Source organism: Myotis yumanensis, unplaced genomic scaffold (genome assembly GCF_028538775.1).
Source record: "Myotis yumanensis isolate MYYU_CA2020_CCGP unplaced genomic scaffold, mMyoYum1.0.hap1 SCAF_1, whole genome shotgun sequence".
In the NCBI taxonomy this organism is placed as follows: domain Eukaryota; kingdom Metazoa; phylum Chordata; class Mammalia; order Chiroptera; family Vespertilionidae; genus Myotis; species Myotis yumanensis.
The window spans coordinates 200,908,025-200,927,993 of NW_027223752.1; the positions used below are offsets into that span (position 1 = coordinate 200,908,025).

The 19,969-nt window shown below is 41.0% G+C and overlaps 1 pseudogene; it reads right to left on the reverse strand.

The window, feature by feature from the left end:
* Positions 1-4,088: 4,088 nt before the first annotated feature.
* Positions 4,089-17,049, reverse strand: LOC138995027 (ras-related protein Rab-11B pseudogene; annotated as a pseudogene).
* Positions 17,050-19,969: the final 2,920 nt, after the last annotated feature.

Sequence of the window (19,969 nt, forward strand, 5' to 3'; positions counted from 1 at the left end):
TGCTAGTGGGACATTTTGGGGTAATAGTGACTGGTACCTCTCCCTTTTCCACACCTTAATTTCTGAACTCATGAATCATGGCTATTGGGGAAACAGTACCTTTTCTTGGATGCTGAGATAGTGTTTGCCAAGATAGTGTTTGCCACAATTAATTTATTCAATTTTCCCCTGTCCATACTGACACTTAGGAAGGAAATCACTCTGCACAGTTCACACAGTTGTACTCCCCCCTTCTCAAGGGGGGAATAGCTACATAAATTATTTGTAAATCTTCTGCATGGAATTTTTATCTTCTCTCCCATTTATTGATGTATTCAATAATCTATACATATAAAACCCTAATACATAAATAGACCGAATGGTGGAATAACTGAACAACCCAATAACCAGTCGCTATGACACATGCTGACCACCAGGGGATGCATGGAACATGGCGGGCATTGGCAGCAGGTGGCAGAGTGCAGAACATGGCAGTTATCAGCTGCAGTGGGATGGTGGATCAGGTGAGCAGGAGCGCCAGACCAAGTTGGGGAGCCGGTCGCTGTCATCGAGGCGAGCCTCTGGTGGTTACTAGAAACTCTTTGCTCCCACACAGCAAGGTCCCACTGAATGCTTGCACCTGCTGCCGGCACTAGCCCTGCTCACACCTGCAGCTGGCGCTAGCCCCAATCACTCTGCACCACCAGCGGGTGTGAGCAGCGGTGGTGGGAGCAGGGGGTGCCAGCAGAAAGGGGACTGGAGGCCTTGGCAGGAGAGGCCAGGAAAGGGCTCAAATGATGGGCCGAGACCTGTCCCTGTGCCTACCACAGCCTCGCAGCCCACAGTTCCTTTCAAGGTGCACAAATTCATGCACTAGGACCCTAGTTTAGTTATATTAGTATAGACTCATAAATTTTTATTTTGTATTTTGTGTTATATCCCAATACTATTGTCTTTATTTCTTTGTCCCAGTTGTTCCGACTTTGGTCATTGGGAGTGATTTGAGTTGACTCTGTGCTCTTTTAGTGTACCCCATAGATTTTTGGAACACTTACTTTATTACACTGCACAGTGATACAGACTCATCTTGTATATTTCTTGGTCTAATACTGAAATCAGCTACTTCCCCAAAGAGCTCTGTTTCTTTTATTGTAGAACAGTATTAGAAACCAAGATCTGGGTGATTACTGTTTCTGGGGTGTCATTTATTTAAGGCCCTCTTAGCTGACAAAAAATTGTTTATATACACAGTCAGGCAGAGAGAGTGAATTCTGACTATACATATATTTCTATACATAAACTTCTAGATTTTTATTAAGCTAAATATGAGTTCATACTGATGCCTCCAATTCTAATTTATTATCACTTGGATCATTTTAGTTTAGTCAGCTTACTTATCTGCACATTCACTCTCAATCCCATAGTGACAAGCCTGGCTTCTACCATATGCCATCCTTTTCCTTAATAGTTCCATTTCTATTTAAATGTATAGAACTAGGCCCTAGACAGCTTTGCTCAGTGGAAAGAGCATCACCCTGCGGACTGAAGGGTCCCAGGTTCGATTCCAGCCAAGGGCACACACCTGGGTTGCAGGCTTGATCTCCAGTGGGGGGGCGTGCAGGAGGCAGCTGTTCAATGATTCTCTCTCATCATGGATATTTCTCTCTCTCTCTCTCCTTCTCCCTTCCTCTCTGAAATCAATAAATATATATTAAAAAATAATAATAAATAAATAAATGTATAGAACTATAATTCTTGTTAATTCATCCTCTCTTAACTACTTTATCAACTAGTGTATAGTGTTATGTGCAGTTCCTTACTGACTCCATTCCTTCCCAAAGTTACTCTGGTCATCACCCCTTCCCCAATGACCTTCACTGAGATTCTTTTATACACTTGTAATACAACAAGACCTTCTTGTCTCAGGCTACAGGGATCCTGGCTCCCTGATCCTAAATGACTTTTTTGTATATTTGTACACATTATTCTTTGTACTTTAAAGTTTTATGGCTTTTGGCAAGTGTATAATCTCTTATCCACTATTACAGTAGTATTCTACAAAATAAACTCACTGTCCAAAAAAGCCTCAGCATTTTATTTACTCATCTCTCACCCCAAATCTTAGCAACCACTAACTATTTTAACATCTCAATAAGGTGTCATTTAAAAAATGTTACAAAGTTGAAATCATGCAGTGCATAACCTTTCAAACTGGCTTCTCTCTCTTATAAATATTCATTTAAGTTTCCTTCATGGCTTTTTATTGCTTTATAGTTCATTTCTTTTTATTACTAAATAACATTCCATTGTACAGATGTACCAAAGTCTGTTTCTCCATTGATGGCTTGGTGGCTTCTAGCTTTTGTGATCCTATATAATAAAAGGCTAATATGCAAATTGACCAAACAGCAAAATGACTGGTCACTATTATGCGCACTGACTACCAGGGGGTGGACACTCAATGCAGGAGCTTCTCCCTGGTGGTCAGTGCACTCCCACAGGGGGAGCAGACAGAAGCCTTGAGCTGGGCTCATGGCTGGCATGCACAGCATTGGTGGTGGGAGCCTCTCCCGCCTTCAAGGAAGTGCTAAGGATGTCTGACTGATGGCTTAGGGTTGCTCCTCGGTCATCAGTTGGACATCCCCTGAGGGCTCCTGTACTGCGAGAGGGCATCAAGCCAGGCTGAGGGGCCCCACCCCCTGAGTGCACAAATTTTGTGCACCGGGCCTCTAGTTATAAATAAAGAGACTATGAATGTCATCACGCAGATTTCTGTGTGATTTCAAGTTTTCAATCAAATGGGTAAATATCTAGAATCACAATTTATGGATAATATGGTAAAAGTATGGTTAGCTTGTAAGAGACTGACAAACTACCTTCTATAATGCATGTATCATTTTGTGTTCCCACAAGCAATAAATGACATTTCCTGTTGCTCTACATTCTCACACAGCATTAGACATGTTTGCCATTCTCATTACTGTGCAGGGATGCCTCCTTGTTTTAAATTTGCAATTCCATGATGGCAAATTATGATAAACTTCATTCATGTTTATTTACCACTTGCCTGTCTTCTTTGGTGAAAAACCTGTTAAGATATTTTGCTGACTTGCAATTGGTAAGTGTTGAACTTCTATAGTTTCAAACCTCTGACATTGTTCTTTTTCAGTATTGTATTGGATCCTTTTCATCTTTTTCCTTTGAATATAAACTTAAAATCAGTTTTAAATGTTTTAAATAACCACAAGAGAAGTTATCAGGATTTTTTTTTTTTTTTTTTTTTTTTTTTGCAGCGGCAGGTTTCTGTCCAGGAAGTCGGGTTGCGTATTTTAGTAACCAGACAGAGAAATGAGGCATCGGGGAAACAGAGGCCGCAGGGAGAATAAGAAATCCGAGAGCAGGGGTTTGGCATCAATCTTACAAAGTGTACAAAGAATCTGTTTCTCTACAATAACAAAAAAACAAAGGCTACAAGAGCGGTTGTATATGCAAAACACTGAGATATTGCTTCACTTGCAAACAGTTCCTGACCAGACAGGGAGACAAGACAGAGAGAAGGGCACAGGGAGGGGCGGGGAGTGCCCTCCCTGCAGAAAGGAGGGGAGGTCTTCTCCCAGCATAAATCTACAGGCAGGAGCTGGATTCACGCACACACAGGCCAGGCCGAGGTCAAAGGCGTGTGCTGGTGTTGGCCGGATGTGGGTGTTAGGGTGTCTGAGCCTCTGTCTGCCTGACCCAGTCCCCTGGTCACTTGTTCTTCAGGCTTCAGCCCAGAGGGGGGTTCTGGGTGGGGACCAGGACCAGCTGGGACAACTGAACAGAGAGGAAGGGAGGTAATTGCTCCCTGGAGTCTGCTGTGGAAATTGAAGCCTGCTTGGTGTGCTCATCCTTTTTCTCTGGCTGGCCGGGTCCATCCTGCCACCCTCCCCTCCTCACCCAGAGGCCCACTGGGACCCAAGAAGAATAGGTGCAGCAGCCAGGTTTCAAGCTTCCCTGCGGTGGGGGAGAAGGACAGATGGTGCTGCTGGACTCCGGTTCTTCCTAAACCCCAGCTGACTGTGCAGAGCTCAGTGGAGGGGTGGGAGCAGGTCACAGAGGGACAGAGAGGGTCAGGTCAGAGAAGACATCATGGTGATGGGCAGGCGAAGGACGAGGATGTGCACGCACGCATACTTGGAGGAGGCACCGGGCAGGCACAGGTTCTGGCAGCACTGCAGCTTGTTCGATTTCTGTCTGCCAGTAGTGGGTGGCAGGTTGTTACCAGGAGACTCTTCAAGGGCTGCGCGGTTTGCAATTTGCTTCTGTGACACGATGCGGTAGATCTCTGTGAGAATGTTCATGAAAGCTTCCTCTACTACGTTGATGGAGTCTTAGGCTGAGGTCTCAATGAAGGACAGGTTGTTCTCTGTGGAGGCTGGGGCCTTCTCAGCCCGCAGGTGGCGCAGGTTGCTCTTGTTGCCCACCAGCATGATGACAGTGTTACTGTCAGCATGGCCGATCAGCTCCTTCAGCCAGCGTTCCACATTCTCGTATGCCAGGTGTTGGCGATGTCATACGCCAGCAGTGCACCCCTACGCCTCGGTAGTAGGCGGAGGTGATGGCGCGGTAGCGTTCCTGGCCAGCGGGGTCCCAGATCTGCGCCTTGCTGGTCTTGCCGTCCACCTGGGTGCTGCGGGTGGCAAACTCCACACCAGTGGTGCTCTTGCTCTCCAGGCTGAATTCGTTGCAGGTGAAGCCGGACAGCAGGTTGCTCTTTCCCACACCCGTGTCCCTGCTGAGCACCACTTTGAATAGGTAGGTAGTCGAACTCATTGTCCCGGTCCCCATTGTCCTGGTGCTCCCAGCGGGATCCAGGACTCCGTAGGCCCCCCCCCGAAGTTGCTAGGATTTCATTGCGTTTAATGTACCGATCAAGTTGGGAAGAACTGGTATCTTCATAACATGGAGTTTTTATTCCATGAATCCATATTTTTAGATTTTCTTAGATTTCTTGGATCATATTTCTTTATTTTTCAGAATATATATATTGTAATATTTATACTTACTGTTTTATTTTGTGGTACAATTATAAATAGTACTGTGTGTTTAATTTAAAATTTGAATTGTTAATTGCTGTTATGTAAGAAAAAAGTTAATTGATAATAGAAAAAAATAACCCAGAATTATGGGCTGATAGGAATTAAAGAAAAAAAAATTTGAGAGGTTGGATATTAATAGATTACAGAATTATCATTTTGTTATATTTAAAAGCAGATGAGAATGTGCATTCTATTTTTTAATAACATTTAGAAATATCACATCCCCCAAAAGGAAGAAGTACATGACATATCTATAGAAAGCATAAGAAGAATAGAGATTTTCACTTATTCTAAGATGGCATTGGAATAGCAGAATGCTTTCTCATGTGAATAAGAGTGCCATGAAAATCAGAAAGAAAAAGCTTGTCATAAAAGTAGCCTTTGCAGTAATGAGGAAGCAATGAGTTGTTACCCAAAAAAACTATAGTTAGACAAATGTTGAAAATCACCTCTGATTTGTCAGTGCATCAGCCCCTAGAAATTTTGTACAACCCCAGAGAAAATGAAGATAAGAAAATTGTGGATTGAAAGTCTTCATCTCTTTAGAATATGCATTAAATATGTTTCCTATTGCATTTTACTATTGTGTCTAGAAAAGAACCTGTTCTCACAAAAACCCTTTAGCATAAATAATTTCAATGTTTCTTTGCTGTCCAGAAAACAAGTATAATGAACAAATTTTAAACCACAATCTATCCCGAAGCAAAATTGAAACTATGGCAAGTTTCTCAAAAGTCAACCCACTTTCTAAGATGTTTGTTATTTTAACAAGTCAGTAAAAACAATATTAATGTGGGTTGCAAGTACACAAATGGATCTACAAATAGAAATTCTTACTGAAGTGTTATTTTAGGATGTTGGTAACAGCTAATGTCCTTCCACATTTAACACAGTCTGAGTCGGAAATATTTGTTATATTTATGCCACCAAGATACCTAGTATTTGTTTTTATTCAAAACTATATACACTAAGAAAATTGTATTCAAAATAAAATATAAATTTCATTTTGCAAATGTCTTTAAATGTATCCTTGAGTGTGTGAGCCACACTATATTGCCGCATTTGTCAAGGCTCACAGAACACAAATTATTTAAATAAGCCATGGTTTCAAAATATGCAGCAAAGATAAATGAGTAATCTTACCACAGGCAACTACTTCATATTCTCTCACTGTCTGACAGCTGGACCTCTTTAATATCCCAAACCATAACTGATTGGCTAATGCCACCTGTTCAGCACAAAATTCAAAAGTCATTCATTTGTGTAAAATAAACAAGCACATAAAGTAAGCATACTCTGCAGAAAATATAAAAATATTCTATAATGAGAAGTAGGGGCAGAAAATGAAAAAAATGTACAAGAGGTGGAAGCAATGTAATTTTCTAAACATCCACTATAGTCTATTTACTGTAACATGAATCTGTTACGATGACTTTCTTTTCTGAATACACTGTAGTTTGAAAACTAAAGGTTTTTAAGATTAGTTAGATCTTCCACTTGCCAGGTGTGCTGATTTTGAAAAGGCATTTATCCTCTGAAATGTCTATTTCTGCATCAGCAAAATAACACATAATTCATGTTCCATGTAAATATGAAATAAGAAAATTAATGAACTGGAGTTAATTAAGTGTGGGGTAATAGAATGCTTAAATAAATGTTAGCTTTTAAAAATAATCTATACTAATAAAAGGGTAATATGCTAATTAAACTGGATAGACTTAACATCTTCCAGACATCCTTCCGGACAAAGCAATGGTGGCAGGGCTGAGGTAGAGGAGGTTAGGGGTGATCAGGGGAGAGCAGGGGAGAGCAGTTAGGGGCGATCAGGCCAACAGGGGAGAGTGGTTAGGGGTGATCAGGTCAGCAGGGGAGAGCAGTTAGGAGTGATCAGGCAGGCAGAGGCAGTTAGAGGTTATCAGGTAGGCAGGCAGACATGGTAAGGGGCAATCAGGCAGGCAAGCAGAGGGGTTAGGGGCAATCAGACAGGCAGGCTGAAAGGTTAGGGGTGATCAGGCAGGCAGGCAGGTGAGCGGTTAGGAGCCAGCAGTCCCGGATTGAGAGAGGGATGTCTGACTGCTGGTTTAGGCCCAAGGGGTCCCGGATTGGAGAGGGTGCAGGCCGGGCTGAGGGACCGCCCCCGTGCACAAATTTCATGCACTGGGCCTCTAGTCTACAATAATAAAAGTGTAATATGCTAATGAAGACCTTCCAGATTTCATTCCGGGCATCTTTCTGGACAAAGCCGCGGCTACAGGGGCCGAGGCAGATGCAGTTAAGAGCGATGAGGCAGGCAGGAGAGCGGTAAGGGTTGATGAGGCAGGCAGAGTGGTTAGGAGCAATCAGGCCGGCCATGAATAAACGGCCTTAAATAGCAAAGGTGAACACATTTTCAACCAGAGATTTGAGCTAATCATGTCTCTTTTCAATCACATGGGTGGGCTTGACATAATCAGTTGGACCCTTAAAAGGTAGATACTCATGATAGCATTGAAAAAACAAAGTGTCATAGTGTTAGAGGAGGAGGCCATGTGGTGAGAACATAAGGGTGGTTGCTAGCAATTAAGAAGGGGTTTTTAGCTGACAGCAAGAATATGGTGACTTCTTTCATACAGCCTTAAGCAAATAAATTACTGCAAAATCCTGAATGAGCCTTAGAACAGAATATTTCTTAGTGAAGCTCCAGATGTAATGATTGCCTTGTAGACAACTTGATTTCCGTCTGGGAGACACTAAACTTTCCCCACACTTATGATTTACTAAAATTGAGATAATAAATGGATGTTGTTTTTTTGCTGTAAATTTGGATAATTTTTAAAGCAGCAATCAGTAATTAATAAGTCATATATCAAATATATTGCAAATACATTTAGTTCATTATTAAACAATAATTCAAAAATAGTTCATCATTGTCGTCCTTTTTAAATGAATCCAGTATGAAAGTCAGAAAAATCTGGTAATTTAATTTCTACATCTATTGTATGGAAGTCATAAGAATGGTTCCCACAGTATAATACTTCACAACTTTGTAAAAGATATAGATATTAGACATAGATATGGAAATTAAACGTGTATCACAAGAAAGCTCACCAGGAGACTGCTCTGAAAATAATAAATGCTAGCTCTTGTTTGAGGAGTACACTTACTAGGATTGAATATCAATGAGACATAATTGCTAGTTGCTTTTATATTGCAGCTTAGCAAAATAAAACTGTCTAATTTTTGAAATGTTGAAAATGTCAATGTATGCAAATTTGAGGAAGGGTTGGAAATCATAGGGTGACAGAAGGGAATAAAGAAAGAAGATGAAATCCTAGATTTAAATTTTCCTGATATGAATATGAAATGTAAAATACACATAAAAAGACTAGTAGTAATTCCTCAATTGTCAATGTCACCATGTTTTATAAAATAATACGTGGAGAGTCTAGCTTAAGAAAGATGAGTGATCTCAAAATTTACAGCCTGTAAAGTAAGATTTTGAAGTTAATAAATGGGTTGTTGCCCTCAACATTGTTACAGTGCAACAAATATAAAGTAATTATCCAGAAAATTTTAGAAGTCTTTTGTTAACTTATTGCTAGCATGGATATTCTTAATGACATAGCAAGGTATCTGCATTCTCAATATACAGGAATTCATAACTCATTAAGTATAGATATTATGTATCACATCCCTTTTTTCTCTGCTCTAAAGATTGTTAAATCTATTTTAACAGCTACTATCCTCCAGGGATAATTAAAACATATTTGATTACAGTTTGGTAGAATAGATTTTTAAAATTGTGTTTTCTTTATATTTTAATGGGAAATACAGTCATAAAAAAAAATCAAAAGGAAATAAAATAGCATGCAGTGAAAAATAAGCATTCTACTTACCCACTCCCTCAGTGCTTCTCTTTTTCCAGATCCAGTGGAGGTTGCAAATCTTTCATCTCTTGTGTATTCTTACAAAAATATTATATGTGTATATAATGATGTGTGTGTTTAAGTGTGTGTACATAAGTAATTTGTGTGTATGTGTATTTAAAGAAACTTCCCTTATAAAGTGCTAGTCCTACTTTCAAGAGGCAAATTCTTTTAACTCTTAAGATGCTGTTTCTAATTGCTAATTCTATTTATATAAATACTAGAGGCCTGGTGCACAAAAATTTGTGCACTCGGGGGGTCCCTCAGCCCGGCCTGTGTCCTCTCGCAGTCTGGGACCCCTCAGGGGATGACCACCTGCTGCCTTAGGCCCACTCCCCTGGTGATTGGCCTTAAGCTGGCAGTCAGACATCCCTCTGGCAGCCCGGCAGCCCTCGGGGGATGTCCACTTGCCAGCGGGGAGCAGGCCTAAGCTGCAGTCGGACATCCTTAGCGCTGCTGAAGAAGCGAGAGAGGCTCCCACCACCACCGCTATACTGGCAGCCATCAGCCTGGCTTGTAGCTGAGCAGAGCTCTCCTTTGGGAGCGCATTGACCACCAGGGGGCAGCTCCTGCATTGAGCATCTGCCCCCTGGTGCTCAGTGTGTGTCATAGTGACCAGTCATTCCCAGTATTCTGCTGTTAGGGTCAATTTGCATATTACCCTTTTATTATATAGGATCATATTAACACTTTCACATCTTGTATTAATTTAAAAGGATATCTATTAACTTTTTGAAATAGTAAATAAAAATTAGGTTGACTTTACCACCACTATTCTCCTTTTGACCTTAAAATTACATGTATTGTAATGTTAGAAAATCTTATTTTTATTTCAAGCAATGAAACCTAGTGATTAAGAGATAAAGGTCCTAAAGACAATTGATAGATCAGGGAATTTTGTTACATTATAAACACATGAAATGTCACTCAATCAAACCAGAAATGAAAGAAATAAAGTTTCAATGAGATACAATGCTAATTATGTAATCTAGGAGAGCTCTTCTACATGAACATTTATACAACTAAGATGGAGAATAAGTTGAATATGACTATATCTGACAAAGTTTAAGATGCATATACTCCCAATTTCATGTAATTTTTACATGAAAATCTCACAAAATGTATGAGGAAATATGAAAAATATGTTCATTGCAACAGTGAGTAAAAAGATCCACAGACCAAAAATATTTCCACTGATAAAAAAGAATGAACTAATAAATCATGTTATATTAGTACAAATGGAATACTATACTACAATAAAAATAAATGCACTGACATTCCAACAATTCCATTGATAAATGTCACAAATACATTCAAAGAATGACACCATTTGTTTAAAGTTCAAACTACACAATATATCCTACATATTGTTGGGAATATCTATACTAATAATAGAGGAATATGCAAATTGGCTGGGACACCATCACATAATGACTAATCAGGATGGGGGTGGGGCTGGGGCCATGGCAGAGAGCTCTCAGCAATGCCTGTCCCGGGGGTCCAAAGGACACAGAGAGGAAGGGAGAGCAGATAGGCAGTTAGGGTGATCATGCAAGGAGGGGAGAGCAGATAGGCAGTTAGGGTGATCATTCAAGGAGGGGAGAGCAGATAGGCAGTTAGGGTGATCAGGCCAGAAGGGGAGAGCAGTTACGGGGATCAGGCCAAAGGGAAGAGCAGTTAGGGCCATCAGGCTGGCAGGGGAGCAGTTAGGGGCATCAGGCAGGCAGGCAGGTGAGCAGTTAGGAGCCAGTGGTTCCATATTGCGAGAGGGATCCCAGATTGGAGAGGGTGCAGGTTGAGCTGAGGGTCCCCCCTATGCTCGAATTTTGTGCACCGGGCCTCTGGTATACATATATGGTTTCAAAATAAAGTGGCACTTTTTTACATGTTGGCATACCATACTTAATGTTCAGTGTTTTTGCCTGTTTCATTTAACACTGCTTTTAAGAAACCCACATCACAGTTTAGAACAGTCTTACTTGTCTTAACAGCTCTATTATTTTCCATTGTTTTGGTATAATATAACATCTTAATATACACATACTCTCTCCCTTAATCTCTCTTCCTTCCTTAACTTGACTCATCTTAACACTGCTGTCACTAAAATTGCATATGATGCCCGAACTACATGATTAAATAAATCTTTGTCCTTGAATCAATGGTTAGAGGACCCACCTGAGAGCAGGAGAAACCATTTTAAACTTTGTAAGAAAATGCAATATATGGTGTCACTTGTAGAAAGTAAACTAGCCACTAATATAACATATTTTTTGTAATCACATGTGTATATACATACATACACACACATATAAACACATATACATATGTACACATATATACATATATATGTAATAAAAGTATCAATTCATGCATAGAAATGATAAATATCCAATTCAAAGTAGTGGTGACTTCTGGGTGTGAAGGAGTGTGGAGAGATATAGGAATATAATCCTAAGTGCCAAGTAACGGGTGGACTTAATGAGCCTGTGTTACTCCTTATATTGCACAGGTATTTTATTATATATTTTTTAAAATATATTTTATTGATTTTTTTTTACAGAGAGGGAGGGAGAGGGATGGAGAGTTAGAAACATCGATGAGAGAAAAGCATCAATCAGCTGCCTCCTGCACACCCCCTACTGGGGATGTGCCTGCAACCAAGGTACATGCCCTTGACCGGAATCAAACCCGGGACCCTTCAGTCCTCAGGCCGACGCTCCATCAACTGAGCCAAACCAGCTATGGCTTTTATTATATTTTTATATAATTTTTGTATGTTTGATATATTTTGGAGTTTGAATTTAGTTCCTTATTCATTTATCTCATCACATTGGGGACATCCGAGTGAGTAAAAATTAAAAAAAATTTGGTTACTCTGACACACTTTTCTGTGAAAGAGAGGCTAAGGGACTGCTTGGCAATAGCAATCAGGCAGCCCCTTTTGCCTGCCTCCTTCGGCTTTTATTGTAACAGCAGCTTGAACTAGAATTAACTAGTAGATACTATTAGCAGGGTAAGCATCCTTGAGAAAGCACATGCTTCTACAAGGTCATGTCTGAAGACTAAAGATAGAGATTCTAGTAAAACACCCCAGGACTGGGACTTGTTTGGAAAAGTCAAGGCAAGGGCTGCCGCCTTCGGCAAGGTCCCCCTAGAGGCCCCCAACCTTTTGGAGAATCCTTCTTACAGACTTTCCAACCAAGTACCGTGCTTCCCCACAATTTGCATATTTTTAAGTACAGGGTAACTATCAAGTCACACTTAAAGAAGAAAGGAAATATGGAGAAAAGGATGGCAAGGAATAAAAGAGAAAATGAGAAAGGAGGAGATATTTTCTTATATGCCTTAAAGTCTACATACTGATTTAATAAAATAAATGGGACTCAATAATTTACACAGCAACAACCATTTCCCGACTTTAATCTCATATTAATGAAAAAATATACTTTTTGCTTGGAAGCTCATTTGAATTAATTATATTATGTGCTCAGAAGCTGTGAAAACTAAGCAACACAGATTGAGAGTGATTTAAGAAGTAAGATTAGGTGAATTGTTTAAGAAGCTTTTAATTCAAGAGAAGCAATTACTCCAATAAAACAAACAACATTGGCTGTTTTTCCACATAAGCTAACAGATTCTAACAACTGAAAGAGAGTGGAATTGATTCTTTCAATAATTTAATAAACTATAAAGTTTATTAATGTTTACTTTGCTGGCATCATTATTTGCCTGCCTTCCTTCTTATAAAACTTTGCCCTCAAATTTCACACAAATAGTGAGGCTAAATTTCTTCAAATAATAAACCCAAATATACTAGTAATAGACTTTAAAACAAAGCGTAAAAGGAGAGCAAAAGGATTTTTATCTATAATTTGTATGGGTAGTCCACCTTTGGTAGGCATAGCTCCAAAGGAGTTTCACATGTTTTCTAATTGATATACTTTGTGTTAATAATAGTTTTCCTCCAAGCAAAGTACATTTGAAGATATAAAGATATTTCCAAACACAATTATTATTAAACTAGTGGCCCAGTGCATAAAATTTGAGCACAGAGGGGGGGGGTTCCCTCAGCCCAGCCTGCACCCTCTCCAATCAGGGACCCCTTGAGGGATGTCCAACCACTGGTTTAGGCCCAATTCCACAGGGAACGGACCTAAACTGGCGGTCAGACATCCCTTTCACAATTTGGGACCGCTGGCTCCTAACCACTCACCTGCGTGCCTGCCTGATCGCCCCTAACTGCCTCTGCCTGCCTGCCTGATCTCCCCCAACTGCCCTCCCCTGCCAGCCTGGTTACCCCCAATTGCCCTCCCCTGCTGGCCTGATTGCCCCTACAACCTCTGCCTTGGCCCCCAACACCATGGCTTTGTCCAGAAGGAAGTCAGATGTCCAGAAGATGGCCAGTCAACCTGGTCTAATTATCATATTACCCTTTTAGTAGTATAGATAGATTATATAAGATAGGATTGCTTAAATTGGGGGGAAAAGCCTTTTACAGCAGGAGGAGATGCTCTTGGCAGACAAAAATACATAATCCCTATATCTGGACTGATATCCAGCCATATACACTATACTGCCAAACCGGTTATTAAAAAATTGAATCTCTTTCTTACACCTTACACCAAACAGCTGTTGCCCTTAAAACTCCTCCTCAGCCCCCACCTTAGTTTCCGCCTTCGCTGTTCACCCAGATTAGGTTCTGATTGGTTGGTTTCTAAGCCAGTCAGCATCAAAAGCTCTGCCTCCTAGGCAGCCATTGGCTCCTCGCAGTTCACCCAGATTTGGTTCTGATTGGTTGGTTTCTATGCCAGTCAGCGTCTCCAGGCCTATCAACAGGCCTGATCTGAGAAGCGGGGCTGATCAGCAGCCTCTAGGGAGGCCCTAGAGAAAGAGAGGTGTGGCTGCTGGCCAGGCCCTAAGCAAAAGAGAGAGGCAAGTGCTGTTCAACAGCTGCCTCAGAGGCTATGGATCAGACCCTACTTTTCTCTAGAGGACTTTCTTCAGGCCTGATATGCAGCCCCCAGCAGTCACTGCTGGATCACCATGGCAACCCAGTATTGACTTCCAGTCAGTTGAGCCTTTGATCATTTTGGATGTTATGGACCCTGGGTGTTTATATATTAGGATGGTAAACAACTAGTTTTTCTTTATCCTTATTCCATCCTTTTCAGCTGTTTTTGACTTCCCATTACATTCCCTATAGTTGGTGATTACAAACATTTTCATGTCTCTTGTGGTAACCCCTCAGGGGAGGAAGGTACCCTTCCCCCCACACACATACCTCAAATTTGGCTTGTTGTTACTGATAACACCAGGAGGATATGAAAATGTACTGCTAACATCCTGAGGCTTTCTGGGGAGAGCAGGGCAAGTATCAATCCGGTACAAGGTAGGCTTACACAAAACTTATTTTTTTTTAAAAAAAAGAAGCTTTATATTTGTTTCATTCCTTTGATCAAGACCCAGTGCTCATCAAAAGAAACCAAAAACTTGACAGCCACTGAATTCTAGAGAGTCATTGGGATATGTGAGAAAGTCTAATATAACTTTTAGAAAGATAGGAAATATAAAGAAAATTAAAGGAAAATACCACATTATCCCTGGCCAGTTTTTCTCAGTGGTTAGAGTGTAGGCCTGCAGACTAAAGGGTAGTTAGTGAGTTTGATTCCCACTCAAGGGCATGTACCTCTTTACTCAGTTGCACGTTTCCCAGCCCATTTTGGGGCACTTGCTGGAGGCAACTAATCGATGTGTCTGTCTCATGTGGATGTGTTTCTCTCTCTCTCTCTCTCTCTCTCTCTCTCTCTCCCTCTCCTCTCCCTTCAACTCTCTCTAGAAATCAGTGGACAAAATATCCTCAGTTGAGGACTAAAACACACAAACACACACATTAAAGAGCTGTACATTAAATTAAAATTTTCAATACAGAAAATACAAGAAATATTTCATATTCTAGAAATAAAAATTTGTTTAATCATCTACGATGTGGAGATTGTATATTTTGTAACTTATATTATGAAAGTTCTGAACTTATAAATAAAATTAAATAATTTCTAAATTCTTCAATCATTCTCTCTTTTATTAAAACTTGAGGTTCATAACTTGCCAAGGGCATTGTATTAACTCCTGAAATAAGTTTTATGGACAAAATCCTTGGTCTTTGAAAGTTTATGAACTAAATTGCTAGTACATTATGGTTGCAGAAGCATAACACACGTTTATTATAAAACTAGTATTAAATGTACTTTAGCCCTTCAATCACTCTAAAAGAGATACTTTAAATCTTCTTTCAAATAGAGAATGTGCATTGCAAAATGATATTAAAATATGATGCCAAAGTGTTCCCCTCTACCCGTTCCTGGAAATGAGGGGTGAGGCAGAGAAGAGCAAGAGTACCTTGTGGGTGTTTAGAACCAGACAGTTTTATGAGGGATAGTTTGACTCTTCTAAATTATGTGACCATGAGGATGTTAAAAGATCACACTACACTTCTCTATTTTAATCTGTGAATAGGGATGGTTTTATCTCACAATGATTATTCCAGGATAAGTCAGCAAACTTTAATATGAATAAGTGATACATACCTAGAGCTTTATTTTTCCTTAGTTATAATTAAATAAATGGTAAATATTACTGATTACAACACATCATAAGAAGCTTTTCATCCAAGGGAATTATGTTATTCTTTAATTTGTACAATTTTATTCACAGTCCTGACAAAGTTCCCTTATTAGTAAGATAAATTCCAAATCTGCTCTTTTTATAAATGTTAGTTTTCTCTGAGAGCAGTTTCCTTTGGAGATTTGCGTATGGTTACCTGCACTCATCACTGAAATTGCAGTTCTAAGGTAATCTCTGTGGAGTTGGGAGACAAATCTAGTTGTCCTAGAGTTCAACAAATGATGTCCTGATTACCAGCAAGGTGTAGAGACCATATATATATATGCTGGGGTCCAGCCCCAGTGGGTCCGGGGTTCCCGAAGGTGTGGACGGAGTCGGTGAAGAAGGAAAGACAGGGAGGCAGCATTCAGGTGATCATCATAGCCAGGTTCCTTTCTTTATTGTCCTCTTACATTTGTATTTATACTATTTGATTTTAACCCTATCCATTCTATTCCAAAGGTCAGGGTGTTTCTTATCTCCATTTCAAGGTTACTCTATTGTTCTATTAAGCTACAAGGAAGTAACTGAAGGAGATTATTCTAAGTAAAGATTATGTAGCTTAAGTGTGATTGTTTGTAGTTAAGTGATTAATTACCCCTCTGGCACTTAGTTAAAGGATTTACTGATAAAAATCCTCACCTGGGGAAACAACCTTTCTTGGAGGGGTGACCTGGGCTAAAACACATAGCGCTTAAGAAGGGGAGCAAACATATTAAGAACAGTATGCCATATACGCCAGGTCCCTTGAAACATACCTGCAGCGACTGCGTCAAGCAGCCAGGGTGGATCAGCTTCCAGCAAATATATATATATATATATATATATATATATATATATATATATATATAGAGAGAGAGAGAGAGAGAGAGAGAGAGAGAACATCCTATATAATATAATAAAAGGCCAGGGACCATAAGCTTAATGACTGGAAAGACCGCTTGACCAGTCGTCATGAGGTGTATTGATCACCTCTTGGTCCCTCCCCTCCCCCACCTCCCCACCGCCCCCCAAACCCACCCACAGGCAAATGGGGAACCACAGGGAAGCGGGTGGGTGGTGTGGGGTGGGACTGGGGACTGGTGAGCAGGTGGAACGATTGACTTCTTGGTCCCTTCCCCCAGCCCACAGGCTCCGATGGATCAGCAATAGTGAATGGGGGAACTGGGGTGGGTGGTGGGAGGACCTGGCTGGCTGTCAGGCCATTGGGATCCCAAGCTCACCCCTGGCTGCTCGGGGGCTCAGGCCAGTGGGAAAGCAGGCACCGGCAACTTCACCTTCATGTGCATGCACTCGGCTGGCCGCTGATGTAACGCGCTGCCTGCTCGGGGACACTCATGCGGGCACCACCAATGCTGCTGCCACTGCTGCTGTTGCTGCTGCTGCTGGGGCTTGCAGTGCTGACAGAATCTGTGGGGTGCACCCATGACCTACCTGCCCCAGCGGAGGAGGCGGTGTTCAGCCTGGGGACTGGCAATCGGGCAGGAGATGGCCCTGATTACAGGCTAGGCCTAGGGACCCTACCCGCACGATTTCGCACCCTGGGCCTCTAGTCTATATATATGAAAGGCTAATATGCAAAGTGTCCCCTCAGGAGTTTGACCAGGAGAATGGGAGTTGGATCACTCGCTATGTCATGCACTGACCAGCAAGGAGCATTATGGAACATGGTGGGCAACCAGTGGCAGTGGCAGGGTGCTGAGGGAGTTAGGGAAGGAGGAGGCAGGGAGGCAGGGAGGCTGGGAGGCAGGGAACCTGATCAGCCCTGATTGCAGGCCAGACCTAGGGACCCCACTTGTGCAAGAATTTCATGCACCGGGCCTCTATTATATAATAAATACTACAAGTTTAAAGAGAATACCAAAAAAGCTATTTTGTGGAAGGCTTTATTCTTTATCATCTGGAAAATATTTCCTTTAGGGAGATATTAACAATTTGATCACTGATACAAATATGGAGGAAGAAAATATTTTGTCCATGTTAAAATTGAGGTAGGGCATCTATGCATGAGTGACTTCTAAAGAGATGAACATAAAAGACTGAAGCTGAGATGACAAAGATTTGACATGTGAAATTATGAATTCTGAAAGTCTAGGTATTTGATTTCGTTTCATCCTCTTTCATTGCATTTCCAATTTCCACTACATCAAAACTGTAGACATTTTATTTTACATAAGCACAACCTCCCAAAATTGCCCTGAGATTAGAAAAAAACTCTGACAGTCATTTTCCATGTTAAATGAATTGCATCTATTCTTACTTTGGATTGTTTGTTCTTCCACAAGTAGGGGATGGGCTGTACCACCCAAAGTCCTGTCCTGTTCGGAGATTTTTCCTCCACTGTTACTTTTCAGAGCCATCTCTACAACTGCAATTTTTTTCTCCCCATTCTTAGTAAATCTACCCGCTTAAAAAGCTTACATGTCTCCTTCTCTATATGCTGGTCACCATAGACACCTATGTCATCATAGTTCTGAGCTGGCTGAGAGGCAGGTGCCAGTGCACCTATGGGTGAAATTGGATGGGATGCAAGGCCACCTTGCAGCTTACGTTTTCCCCGCCAGAATTTTGTGTCATCTGGTACTTGGGCCAAATTTATATCCCTAACTGGGGCACATGCTGCCTCCAGTGCCCAAAGAACCCCCATGGACATTGTGATTACTTCTTAGTGGTGGAAGGAATCAGATGCAATCATTCACCTTTAGTATTTTTGGTAATGTCTCTATGTTTCTTAAGGCCGCTGGACCCCTGAAACTTTATAATTATTTTCCACTTTTCCAAAGGCATTTGCATTACCAAGGCCACAATTGTATTGTCACTTTTTGGTTATCTAATGTGATTAACATGAAGATCCTGATATAATGCAACAAGGTGATGTTTCGTAGAGTGACCAGGTGCCAGTTCCCATTAGTCTATATGGCAGAAGCAAGTGACAAGTTAACATAGCACTGGAGCAAGACTATAAATATACTGGGTTGTCCAGTATGCCCACTGCAAACTGCATATGACTCCCTTTCCTCATGAGGATGGATAATAATGCATTATAGAGGTGAACGAATGCTTCCTGAGGCTGTAGTGATGTAATTTAGCAAAGACAGAGCTTCTCCCACAGCAGCCTAAATGGGATTTTTGCCATAACCTAGTGACATCTTTTGGATCTATTACCTTTTTTTTGAGGGGGGGAGGGAGGACAAACTGGTGAATTATATCGGGGATATAACAGGCCCCACCATCCCTGCATCTTGTAGGTTGCTTCTTTTATAATTTAATCATTTGCTTTCTCATCATTTTCTGCCTCCTGATGCAGGAGATTGGATTCTTTCTGTAAGTAACTAAGGAGATGTTCTGGTGTTCAAACTTAATTTCTAATGAATGCTTATTTATCCTTAATCTTTGTCTTTCCCCAGAAGCATAGATTTATCAAACATTCAATGCTCTATAATGATCGTATCTCACACATTTCCTAAATGCAATCCCTCCCACTGGTATTCGATTCCAGGTCACCACTGGGGATGAATGCACTACTATTGCATGATCCACCTATCATTAATTGATAAGGGCCTCTTGGCCAGACAGGCATTGGTTAAACCAGAAGCAACATCACATTTTAGAGTCTGTTTTCTAACTGCTTTCTTCTGACCAATCCTTGAACTAAAAGTAACAGGTCTGGTTTCTCTTAAATCGGCCTTTGAGATGCAGATTTCTATTCAATAAATTTACTGGAAAGATTCAGGGTCAAAAACTTCAAAGGAACAGAGTAGTAGAGTCAGGCAGAGCAAGAGTATGAACCGCAATGCAGTTGTAGAAGGCTCTCATCCTTTGTGATGGGGAGCTACAGAGACTGAATCGCCCTTCAGCCTCCTCTACTGGGGTGAGGGGCCAGGCCATTTATGTCCACATCAACAAAGCCTTGGATTTTTCTAGAAGAGGACATAAACTCAGGGGAAGGTAGCCTCTTCAACCAAAGGATATACCCAGCAAGGGACTCAGTGGAGAGCTATCAATCACCAATATCCCCAGCAGCTGGGGAATTTAGTGTCTCCATCCTGGAGGAGTGGGACCTGGGTGCATCACCTACTAGACACTTAACAGTGTGTGTAATCCTCACTTTCTATTGTTGTAGGACTTTTAGGCAATCGCTATGGAAAGTAAAGATTTATTGAGGCAGGAGATACACAGGGCTTCACTATGTTTAATCCAACAGATATACCATTCATATGTTTTGAAAAGTGGTGAAGTTTGATGGTGAGTATCTAAGAAATGGAAGGATAATTGGTCTTATAGGATTTTGACAGCAAGGTAAGACATAACACAGAGGTCTGTGTTTTATTATATAATTTCCTGCAC